Genomic DNA, 11,482 nt, shown 5'->3' with positions numbered 1-11,482 from the left:
GGTGTGAGTGTGTGTTTTGAGATGAATTCTTTTATTCTCTGAATAGAGACACCCAATTACCCTAAGACCTGTTACCCAGTACATTAGTCCATAGTCTCCTCTGAAGAATCATGTTCTGTATAAGTCAACTCAATAGGAATGTTAAACTATATCTTTCCATAGGACTAATGTCCAGAACAGCTGGGAGATATGAACCTTTAGTGAAGTGCCTGATTCCAGCAGCGTTGACCTATTTGTCTTTCTACACCCCTCCATAATTCCCTTTCTTACAGACTTTTGGGACGGTTCTGGCCTTGAGGGACACTGGCGCCCAGGAACTCTGTCCTACCATTTCAAAGATCCGAAACATGACAGCCTTAGTCAACCTTGACACCCAAATGTGATGAGCAACCAGCCGTTAGACACTCCACAATGTACATAAATTACATAAGTTTCAAACCACTTTGTCATGGCCTACAAGGAGTTATTATGGATGCTTCTGGTAAAATAACAATATAGTTCAATTCTATTTAAATTACCTTATAAAGCAATTGTGAAGACAATAATATTCAGTACTTGACTAGGTAAATACACTGAGAAGAAAACTTAAAATCAGGAAGTCACATTGAAATAGACATACCGTTAAACACAACTCAACACAACACAACTCAACCCAACCCAACCCATCACAACTCAACATAACTCAAGCCAAAACAACTCACCCTAACCCATCACAACTCAACACAATTCAACCCAACCCAACACAACTGAACATCCCAACACAACTCAGCCCAACACAACTCAACCCAGCACAAGCCGGGTGCACAAAGTATCTGCACAAAGTTTCTGACCCGACTGTAGATCCCAGAATGACTAGTTCAGGTTGACACAGACAGACAGACAGACAGACAGACAGACAGACAGACAGACAGACAGACAGACAGACAGACAGGGAGGGAGGGAGGGAGGGAGGGAGGGAGGGAGGGAGGGAGGGAGGGAGGGAGGGAGGGAGGGAGGGAGGGAGGGAGGGAGGGAGGGAGGGAATTCAGAAAGTATTCAGACCCCTTGACTTTTTCCACATTTTGTTACGTTACAGCCTTATTCTAAAATGGATTAAATAGTTTTTTCCCCTTATCAATCTACACACAATACCACATAATGACAAAGCACAAACAGATTTTTTGAATTGTTTTGCAAAAAACTTTGTTGAAGTACCTTTAGCAGCGATAACAGCCTCAAGTCTTCTTCAGTATGATGCTACAAGCTTGGCACACCTGTATTTAGGAGTTTCTCCCATTCTTCTCTGCATATCTTCTCAAGCTCTGTCAGGTTGGATGGGAAGCATAGCTGCACAGCTATTTTCAAGTCTCTCCAGAGATGTTCGATCGGGTTCAAGTCCGGGCTCTGGCTGAGCCACTCAAGGTCATTCAGAGACTTGTCCAAAAGCCACTCCTGCGTTGTCTTGGCTGTGTGCTTAGGGTCGTTGTCCTGTCGGAAGGTGAACCTTTGCCCCAGTCTGAGGTCCTGAGCGCTCCCGAGCAGGTTTTCATCAAGGATCTCTCTGTACTTTGCTCCGTTCATCTTTCCCTCAATCCTGACTAGTCTCTTAGTCCCTGCCACTGAAAACATCTCCACAGCATGATGCTGCCACCACCATGCTTCACCGTAGGGATGGTGCCAGGTTTCCTCCAGACGTGACGCTTGGCATTCAGTCCAAAGAGTTCAATCTTGGTTTCATCAGAGCAGAGAATCTTGTTTCTCATGGACTGAGTCCAAGCGGGCTGTCATGTGCCTTTTTAGTGAGGAGTGACATCCATCTGGTCACTCTACCATAAAGGCCTGATTGGTGGAGTGCTGCAGAGATGGTTGTCCTTCTGGAAGGTTCCCATCTCCACAGAGGAACTCTGGAGCTCTGTCAGAGTGACCATCAGGTTCTTGGTCACCTCCTTGACTAAGGCCCTTCTCCCCCGATTGCTCAGTTTGGCCGGGCGGCCAGCTCTAGGCAGAGTCTTTGTGGTTCCAAACATCTTCCATTTAAGAATGATGGAGGCCACTGTGTTCTTGGACCTTCAATGCTGCAGAAATGTTTTGGTACCCTTCCCCAGATCTGTGTTTCGATGCAATCTGGTCTCGGAGCTCTATGGACAATTTCTTCGACCTCATGGCTTGCTTTTTGCTCTGACTTGCACTGTCAACTGTGGGACCTTATATAGACAATTAAATTTACCACATGTGGACTCCAATCAAGTTGTCCTCAAGGATGATCAATGGTAACAGGATACACCTGAGCTCAATTTCAAGTCTCATAGCAAAGGGTCTGAATACTTATGTAAATAAGGTATTTCTGTTTTTAATTTTCAATAAATTTGCAAACATTTCTAAAAACCAGTTTTTGCTTCGTCATTATGCCGTATTGTGTGTAGATTGATGAGGAAACGTTTTTTAAAATTAATTTTAGAATTAGGATGTAACGTAACAAAATGTGGAAAAAGGGAAGGGGTCTGAATACTTTCCGAATACACTGTACATACTGCTTGAGTACATTCATGGCTGGCACTTTGGGCTCTGCAGATAAGCCCCGTGTTGCACTGGACCTGGATCCATCTCAGCCAGGACAACCAGCGGTGACCCAGCTGGCCAAAAGCCAATAGAAAGATGGTTGCAAGAGTCTGGATGTGTCACCAGTATATATGGTTGAACAAATAGAGGTTTTGGATCTGCTTTAGATCCTGTAATAAGATAAAGGATTCCGTGCTGAGTTATCAGTTTCCTTCATGTCAGCAGTAACAGCTAAACCACACTGCGTGTGGTGAGGTAATCTAGTCAGAACATCAGTTCAAGCATATGTGGTCTGTTCAATGAGTACATTCTCAGAGTGTTTACGTCGGCTTGGTTACAGAGCAATGAGGACCTAACTACAACGTGGTTGGAAGTGTGTGGGGGGGTGTTGCGGCGTCAACTGTAAAACGGAAAAGGGGCCCGCCCTACACACCTGTTTTGCTCTCAAATCCTTTATACAAATAAATGTTTTTTTATTGAAAGAAATATCAGGCAACAATTTTTTATCCTATTACATTTGTGACTGGAGAGTGATACAGGGCTAATACAGTATACTCTCTTCACTGTGTGTGACTGAGACTAATACAGGGCTAATACAGTATAGTCTCTTCACTGTGTGTGACTGAGACTGATACAGGGCTAATACAGTATAGTCTCTTCACTGTGTGTGACTGAGACTGATACAGGGCTAATACAGTATAGTCTCTTCACTGTGTGTGACTGAGACTGATACAGGGCTAATACAGTATACTCTCTTCACTGTGTGTGAATGAGACTAATACAGGGCTAATACAGTATACTCTCTTCACTGTGTGTGAATGAGACTAATACAGGGCTAATACAGTATACTCTCTTCACTGTGCTCAAGTCTTTACTAAAGATAAGCATGATTGTATTGTTAAACACACCTGCCAATGTGTCCTTTTACTGTCCTGTGAGCATGGAGCACATTGAGAGGTTATAGTGGTGTGAGCACATGTACCCTTGGTTCCCCCGAGGAGTTATATTGGTGTGTGTGTGTGCGCCCATACTGGGCCATTCAGAAGTGGTCTCTGTAGTAGCTGTAGCCCTCCTCTCACCCTGGTCCAGCCACACGGCTCTCTGATCCACAGCACAGCTGCAGTAAGGTGAGGGAATGACAGAGGGACACTCAGCCAGCCACACGGCTCTCTGATCCACAGCACAGCTGCAGTAAGGTGAGGGAAGGACAGGGGGACACTCAGCCAGCCACACGGCTCTCTGATCCACAGCACAGCTGCAGTAAGGTGAGGGAAGGACAGAGGGACACTCAGCCAGCCACACGGCTCTCTGATCCACAGCACAGCTGCAGTAAGGTGAGGGAAGGACAGGGGGACACTCAGCCAGCCACACGGCTCTCTGATCCACAGCACAGCTGCAGTAAGGTGAGGGAAGGACAGGGGGACACTCAGCCAGCCACACGGCTCTCTGATCCACAGCACAGCTGCAGTAAGGTGAGGGAAGGACAGGGGGACACTCAGCCAGCCACACGGCTCTCTGATCCACAGCACAGCTGCAGTAAGGTGGTGGGAAGGACAGAGGAACACTCAGCCAGCCACACGGCTCTCTGATCCACAGCACAGCTGCAGTAAGGTGAGGGAAGGACAGGGGGACACTCAGCCAGCCACACGGCTCTCTGATCCACAGCACAGCCGCAGTAAGGTGAGGGAAGGACAGGGGGACACTCAGCCAGCCACACGGCTCTCTGATCCACAGCACAGCTGCAGTAAGGTGAGGGAAGGACAGAGGGACACTCAGCCAGCCACACGGCTCTCTGATCCACAGCACAGCTGCAGTAAGGTGAGGGAAGGACAGAGGAACACTCAGCCAGCCACACGGCTCTCTGATCCACAGCACAGCTGCAGTAAGGTGAGGGAAGGACAGAGGGACACTCAGCCAGCCACACGGCTCTCTGATCCACAGCACAGCCGCAGTAAGGTGAGGGAAGGACAGAGGGACACTCAGCCAGCCACACGGCTCTCTGATCCACAGCACAGCTGCAGTAAGGTGAGGGAAGGACAGAAGGACACTCAGCCAGCCACACGGCTCTCTGATCCACAGCACAGCTGCAGTAAGGTGAGGGAAGGACCCTGGTCCACTCAGCCAGCCACATGGCTCTCTGATCCACAGCACAGCTGCAGTAAGGTGAGGGAAGGACAGGGGGACACTCAGCCAGCCACACGGCTCTCTGATCCACAGCACAGCCGCAGTAAGGTGAGGGAAGGACAGAGGGACACTCAGCCAGCCACACGGCTCTCTGATCCACAGCACAGCTGCAGTAAGGTGAGGGAAGGACAGAAGGACACTCAGCCAGCCACACGGCTCTCTGATCCACAGCACAGCTGCAGTAAGGTGAGGGAAGGACAGAGGAACACTCAGCCAGCCACACGGCTCTCTGATCCACAGCACAGCTGCAGTAAGGTGAGGGAAGGACAGAGGGACACTCAGCCAGCCACACGGCTCTCTGATCCACAGCACAGCTGCAGTAAGGTGAGGGAAGGACAGAGGGACACGCAGCCAGCCACACGGCTCTCTGATCCACAGCACAGCTGCAGTAAGGTGAGGGAAGGACAGAGGGACACTCAGCCAGCCACACGGCTCTCTGATCCACAGCACAGCTGCAGTAAGGTGAGGGAAGGACAGAAGGACACTCAGCCAGCCACACGGCTCTCTGATCCACAGCACAGCTGCAGTAAGGTGAGGGAAGGACAGAGGGACACGCAGCCAGCCACACGGCTCTCTGATCCACAGCACAGCTGCAGTAAGGTGAGGGAAGGACAGAGGGACACTCAGCCAGCCACACGGCTCTCTGATCCACAGCACAGCTGCAGTAAGGTGAGGGAAGGACAGAGGGACACTCAGCCAGCCACACGGCTCTCTGATCCACAGCACAGCTGCAGTAAGGTGAGGGAAGGACAGAGGGACACTCAGCCAGCCACACGGCTCTCTGATCCACAGCACAGCTGCAGTAAGGTGAGGGAAGGACAGAGGGACACTCAGCCAGCCACACGGCTCTCTGATCCACAGCACAGCTGCAGTAAGGTGAGGGAAGGACAGAGGGACACTCAGCCAGCCACACGGCTCTCTGATCCACAGCACAGCTGCAGTAAGGTGAGGGAAGGACAGAGGGACACTCAGCCAGCCACACGGCTCTCTGATCCACAGCACAGCTGCAGTAAGGTGAGGGAAGGACAGGGGGACACTCAGCCAGCCACACGGCTCTCTGATCCACAGCACAGCTGCAGTAAGGTGAGGGAAAGACAGAGGGACACTCAGCCAGCCACACGGCTCTCTGATCCACAGCACAGCTGCAGTAAGGTGAGGGAAGGACAGAGGGACACTCAGCCAGCCACACGGCTCTCTGATCCACAGCACAGCTGCAGTAAGGTGAGGGAAGGACAGGGGGACACTCAGCCAGCCACACGGCTCTCTGATCCACAGCACAGCTGCAGTAAGGTGAGGGAAGGACAGAGGGACACTCAGCCAGCCACACGGCTCTCTGATCCACAGCACAGCTGCAGTAAGGTGAGGGAAGGACAGAGGGACACTCAGCCAGCCACACGGCTCTCTGATCCACAGCACAGCTGCAGTAAGGTGAGGGAAGGACAGAGGGACACTCAGCCAGCCACACGGCTCTCTGATCCACAGCACAGCTGCAGTAAGGTGAGGGAAGGACAGAGGGACACTCAGCCAGCCACACGGCTCTCTGATCCACAGCACAGCTGCAGTAAGGTGAGGGAAGGACAGAGGGACACTCAGCCAGCCACACAGCTCTCTGATCCACAGCACAGCTGCAGTAAGGTGAGGGAAGGACAGAGGAACACTCAGCCAGCCACACGGCTCTCTGATCCACAGCACAGCTGCAGTAAGGTGAGGGAAGGACAGAGGGACACTCAGCCAGCCACACGGCTCTCTGATCCACAGCACAGCTGCAGTAAGGTGAGGGAAGGACAGAGGGACACTCAGCCAGCCACACGGCTCTCTGATCCACAGCACAGCTGCAGTAAGGTGAGGGAAGGACAGAGGGACACTCAGCCTGAGGTATGCTTGCTACACTAATTTCTACATGCATATCACATGCCGGTTGTGTGTATGGGTGTTTGTGTTTGTATGTTTGTGTTTGTGTGTTTGTGTGTTTGATGCAGCGTGTGTGCATGTTGGTTGTTCAAGGCCAATGGGATCCTCTACAAAAAGGTAAGAGAGGTAACCATGAATCATCAATTAATCCGTTTCCTAAACAGTATTTTGGTTGATGTCATTTTTAATGCATGAGTATGTAGTGCCAAATGCAATGAAAAAATAGCAGATTTGTGAAACCATAGTTTTTGTTATGCATATCATATAGGTATGAGATTTTATATGTACTTCGACACCAATTATATATCTACGCCTACAAAATGTGCATTAATACGTCTTTCAGGCATGGCTTGGGTATTGCAAAACAGGATCATTTTTTAAGATAATGCATGATATGATGACAGAAACACTAAAAGTAGTCTAAATTTATAAGTATATCTTTTCAATATTGAATGTGAAAAACTATCAATTGTGATTGTGAAACACACATTGCTTCCTTTTGTTTAATACTTTAAAGATTGAAAAGATATGTAAAAACAAACATATTTTGTTCAAACATTAAATTCAATCTATGAAATAACCTAAATTAATAACATTGGAACTGATTTTGTAGGAGCACAATTTTTTTATTTTTTATTGACAATTGTGAAATAAACTGTACATACAATATGCATCTGTTTCAGAACATTTTATTATACAATAATTCAAAATAACTAATTTGGGGTAACTTATTTTAAGTCCAACAGAATTGGATATTTGTACTGTAATAGTTTACATTATTTACATAGGCAATTATAATAAATGGTTGTTGAATTAATTGAATGTATCTTTATTGTCTACGTTTTAATTAGGCATTTACAGTATACTGCTACAATTACAGCGACATGTTCTTTCACCACACAGTACCGTATAATGGGGATAATAATTTCCTGATTAGGTTTGTTATGAATCACTGTTGCTGAGTTTTCAGCAGTCAGTGTGATTATTTGCTATTTTATTTTACCTCAGCTTTCACAAAACATACAAATCTTTGAGAAGTATTTAGGCTGTCACGTATAAGATAACCAGGCCATACAGAAATACATGTTCGGTGTAATCCACCCTGTCATTAAAAATACTCCATGGATAATTCTGAACACCTGCAACAAGTCTACATAACATTTAATCTAATCCCATAATTGTTATACTGTAAAATGATAGGTTTTGTATTAGTGTGCATGAGTAAGCGTTGAACAGAGACTGGGTGGCCAGTTCCGCTCAGCTGAAAGGTGTCACAGAGGTAGAGGGACATACAGTTACAGTAGTAAGACTGGCTATGGATTCCTCTCTTTTCTGCAGATTGTCTTTGTGGTTCACCCCCTATTGACTGTCAATCAATTATTAGGATTGGCTTGATAAATACATTTGTTTAAAAAAATCATTTAAAACTCAAATTTGAGCTCTGTTGTCTTGGTATAAACTGGGAATATATACAGATGTAGAATCTTATCACCCTGATGCAGGAGAACTTTCCTACAATGCAGGAAATGTCAAATTTGAAGTGTATTTGAGGTTTAAAAACGCTTCTAAAGTTTGTAATATCCAATTAGAAATTTCAGACATGATTTTCCTTTACGAAAAAGGCATCAACCCCTACAAAAACGTCCATTAATTATAATATAATAATGTACATTTCCTGTTACTGCAGTATTATTTTCCTGCTGTAGCAAACCAGCTCAAATTAAGATCCTACATCTGTAGTGTGTTTACATCAATACTTGTCTGTTGTGAATTGCACAGAGGCATTGATTGGACCATAGCAATCATTAACCCATGGCTCTCTGATTGTCAGATTTGATTGACAGAAAGAGAGAGTTCGATTGAGCTGGGCCTTGATGAGCTGATGGAGCTGACGGCGCAGAGCCTGAGCCACCTAGAGATTAAAGAGCACTTCAACATCATCAAGGAAACCGTCCGGGGGGAGTGTGACAAGGTGCTGCTGGTCACCCATCGCTGCAGGGGTAAGTCACCTACTCATAGTTTAATAGGTTGAAATACTACTAGCTTGTCTTTGGTTCAATGACACAATGAAAGATTCATTTATTTCACGTAGCTTGAAAGTGGTTGAAAGTTTTCATATCAAAGTATCCTTAGAATTGGCTCCCTAGTGTAGACTCCTGCCAATTCTGGCAAAAAAATCTGCTAATATAATTTATACCATCTGCTATTTCTACAGTGTTTTCTACAGTGGTCAAAACATTGCCTACGGTCATAACATTTTGCTAAGTTGTTACAAAAATACAAACTGTCCTGATTAACCTTTATAGACACTAATACAATGTATTCTGTCTTCTAACTGGACAGTGTTTTCTGATCAAAAACCTCATAGTGGTCACACTTGGAAAGTTGTTGTGAAAATGTAAATAGAAACTATGGATGATTTGCAGGAACACCGAGGGCTCTGAAGGTGATGCCAAAAGCCTCCACCAAGCTCCGGGGATTCCTACAGGAGTATTGCATCTCCTTGCACCTGTCCTGCCACTCTTGTATTGTGGGTCTCTTCGGAATCACCTTCCAATCCAATGAGCACTAAGGCTTTGCCCAGGAGCTTGTTATTGGGAGGGACCTTTTTGCCGTCATCCAAGAGAAAGTAAAAGAGTAAACTTAACTCATTGTGTCATTTTGATGTAGTAAATCTGTGACCTATAACGTGTTTAAGAAAACAATTCAAATGTGCATGTTATCAATGTTATTCCTTTGAGTATCCATAACGCTCAATGTGTTGTCAAAAAAAATCCATATGGACTGTACAGTCTTTTAATTCACATGTTAAACAGGTACAATGACCCCAGAACAAATGGTGTAGCCATGCTGCAAGGCACACTATCCATAACCACTGCGGGAGTGCGCATTGCATTATGGGTAGTGTAGGCTTTATGTTATTAACACAAACAACACATCACTCCTCTGCTCACAGGTAGGTATCCCAGAGTGTGCTGTGTCCTTCAGATCACCAGTGCCCTGGAGTTCATCCACGAGCATGGTCTGGTCCACCGCGACATCAAGCCTGAGAACATCCTGCTGCTGGACAGCCACTGCTGCTGGGTCAGTGCATTTGGAAAGTATACAGACCCCTTCCCCTTTCCCACATTTTGTTACAGCCTTATTCTGAAAAATATAAAATAAAAAAATTTAAAAAAGGTTTTTAGAAATGTTTGCAAATGTAAAACTGAAATATCCCAATTACATAAGTATTCAGACCCTTTTCTCAGTACTTTGTTGAAATCCATTCCAGTTGACTACCTCATGAAGCTGGTTGAGAGAATGCCAAGAGTGTGCAAAGCTGTTATCAAGGCGAAGGGTGACTACTTTGAAGAATCTCAAATATACAATATGTTTTGATTTGTTTAACACTTCTTTTTGTACTACAAATCAAATCAAAGTTTATTTGTCACGTGCTCCGAATACAACCTTACAGTGAAACGCTTACTTACAGGCTCTAACCAATAGTGCTATTTCATGTGTTATTTCATAGTTTTGATGTCTTCACTATTATTCAACAATGTCAAACATTTAAAAAAATAAAGAGAAACCCTGGAATCAGTAGGAGTGTCCAAACGTTTGACTGTGGTTCTATGACTCTACAAGCTTGGCACACCTGTATTTGGGGAGTATCTCCCATTCTTCTCTGCAGATCCTCTCAAGCTCTGTCAGGTTGGATGAGGAGCGTTGCTGCACAGCTATTTTCAGGTCTCTCCAGAGATGTCCGATCGGGTTCAAGTCCGGGCTCTGTCTGGGCCACTCAAGGACATTCAGAGACTTGACCCGAAGCCACTCCTGCGTTGTCTTGGCTGTGTGCTTAGGGTCGTTGTCCTGTTGGAAGGGGAACCTTCGCCCCAGTCTGAGGTCCTGAGCGCTCCTGAGCAGGTTTTCTTCAAGGATCTCTCTGTACTTTGCTCCGTTCATCTTTGCCTCGATCCTGACTAGTTTCCCAGTCCCTGCCACTGAAAAACATCCCCACAGCATGATGCTGCCACCACCATGCTTTACCTTAGGGATGGTGCCAGGTTTCCTCCATAAGTGACACTTGGCATTCAGGCCAAAGAGTTCAAACTTGGTTTCATCAGACCAGAGAATCTTGTTTCTCATGGTCTGAGAGTCTTTAGGTGCCTTTTGGCAAACTATGTGTGGGCTGTCATGTGCCTTTTACTGAGGAGTGGCATCTGTCTGGCCACTCTACCACAAAGGCCTGATTGGTGGAGTGTTGCAGAAATGGTTGTCCTTCTGGAAGGTTATCCCATCTCCACAGAGGGAATCTAGAGCTCTGTCAGAGTGACCATCACCTCCCTGACTAAGGCCCTTCTCCCCCGATTGCTCAGTTTGGCCGGGCGACCAGCTCTAGGCAGAGTCTTGGAGGTTCCAAACTTCTTCCATTCAAGAATGATGGAGGCCACTGTGTTCATGGGGACCTTCAATGCTGCAGAAATGTTTTGGTACCCTTCCCCAAATCTGTGTTTCGACACAATCCTGTCTCGGAGCTCTACGGACAATTCCTTCGACCTCATGGCTTGGTTTTTGCTCTGACATGGACTGTCACCTTATATAGACAGGTGTGTGACTTTCCAAATCATGTCCAATCAATTGGATTTACCACAGATGGACTCCATTGAAGTTGTAGAAACATCTCAAGGATGATCAATGGAAACAGGATGCACCTGAAATCAATTTCAAGTCTCATAGCAAAGGGGCTGAATACTTATGTAAATAAGGTATTTCTGTTTTTTATTTGTAATAAATTTGTCCAAAAACCTGTTTTCACTTTGTCATTATGGAGTATTGTGTGTAGATTGATGAGGATTTTTATCTTTTT

The 11,482-nt window shown here is 46.0% G+C and overlaps 1 long non-coding RNA gene across 1 annotated transcript; it reads left to right on the top strand.

Annotated features, from left to right (window-relative positions):
* Window positions 1–8,468: 8,468 nt before the first annotated feature.
* On the top strand, window positions 8,469–11,205 carry LOC139542971 (uncharacterized). Its single transcript, XR_011668577.1, has 3 exons — window positions 8,469–8,633; window positions 9,060–9,262; window positions 9,590–11,205. It is a non-coding gene; the product is annotated as an uncharacterized lncRNA (long non-coding RNA).
* Window positions 11,206–11,482: the final 277 nt, after the last annotated feature.

This window comes from Salvelinus alpinus, chromosome 17, assembly GCF_045679555.1.
Source record: "Salvelinus alpinus chromosome 17, SLU_Salpinus.1, whole genome shotgun sequence".
In the NCBI taxonomy this organism is placed as follows: Eukaryota; Metazoa; Chordata; class Actinopteri; order Salmoniformes; family Salmonidae; genus Salvelinus; species Salvelinus alpinus.
The sequence above is the reverse complement of the archived record's forward strand: the minus strand, read 5'-3'. Positions and strand labels throughout refer to the sequence as shown.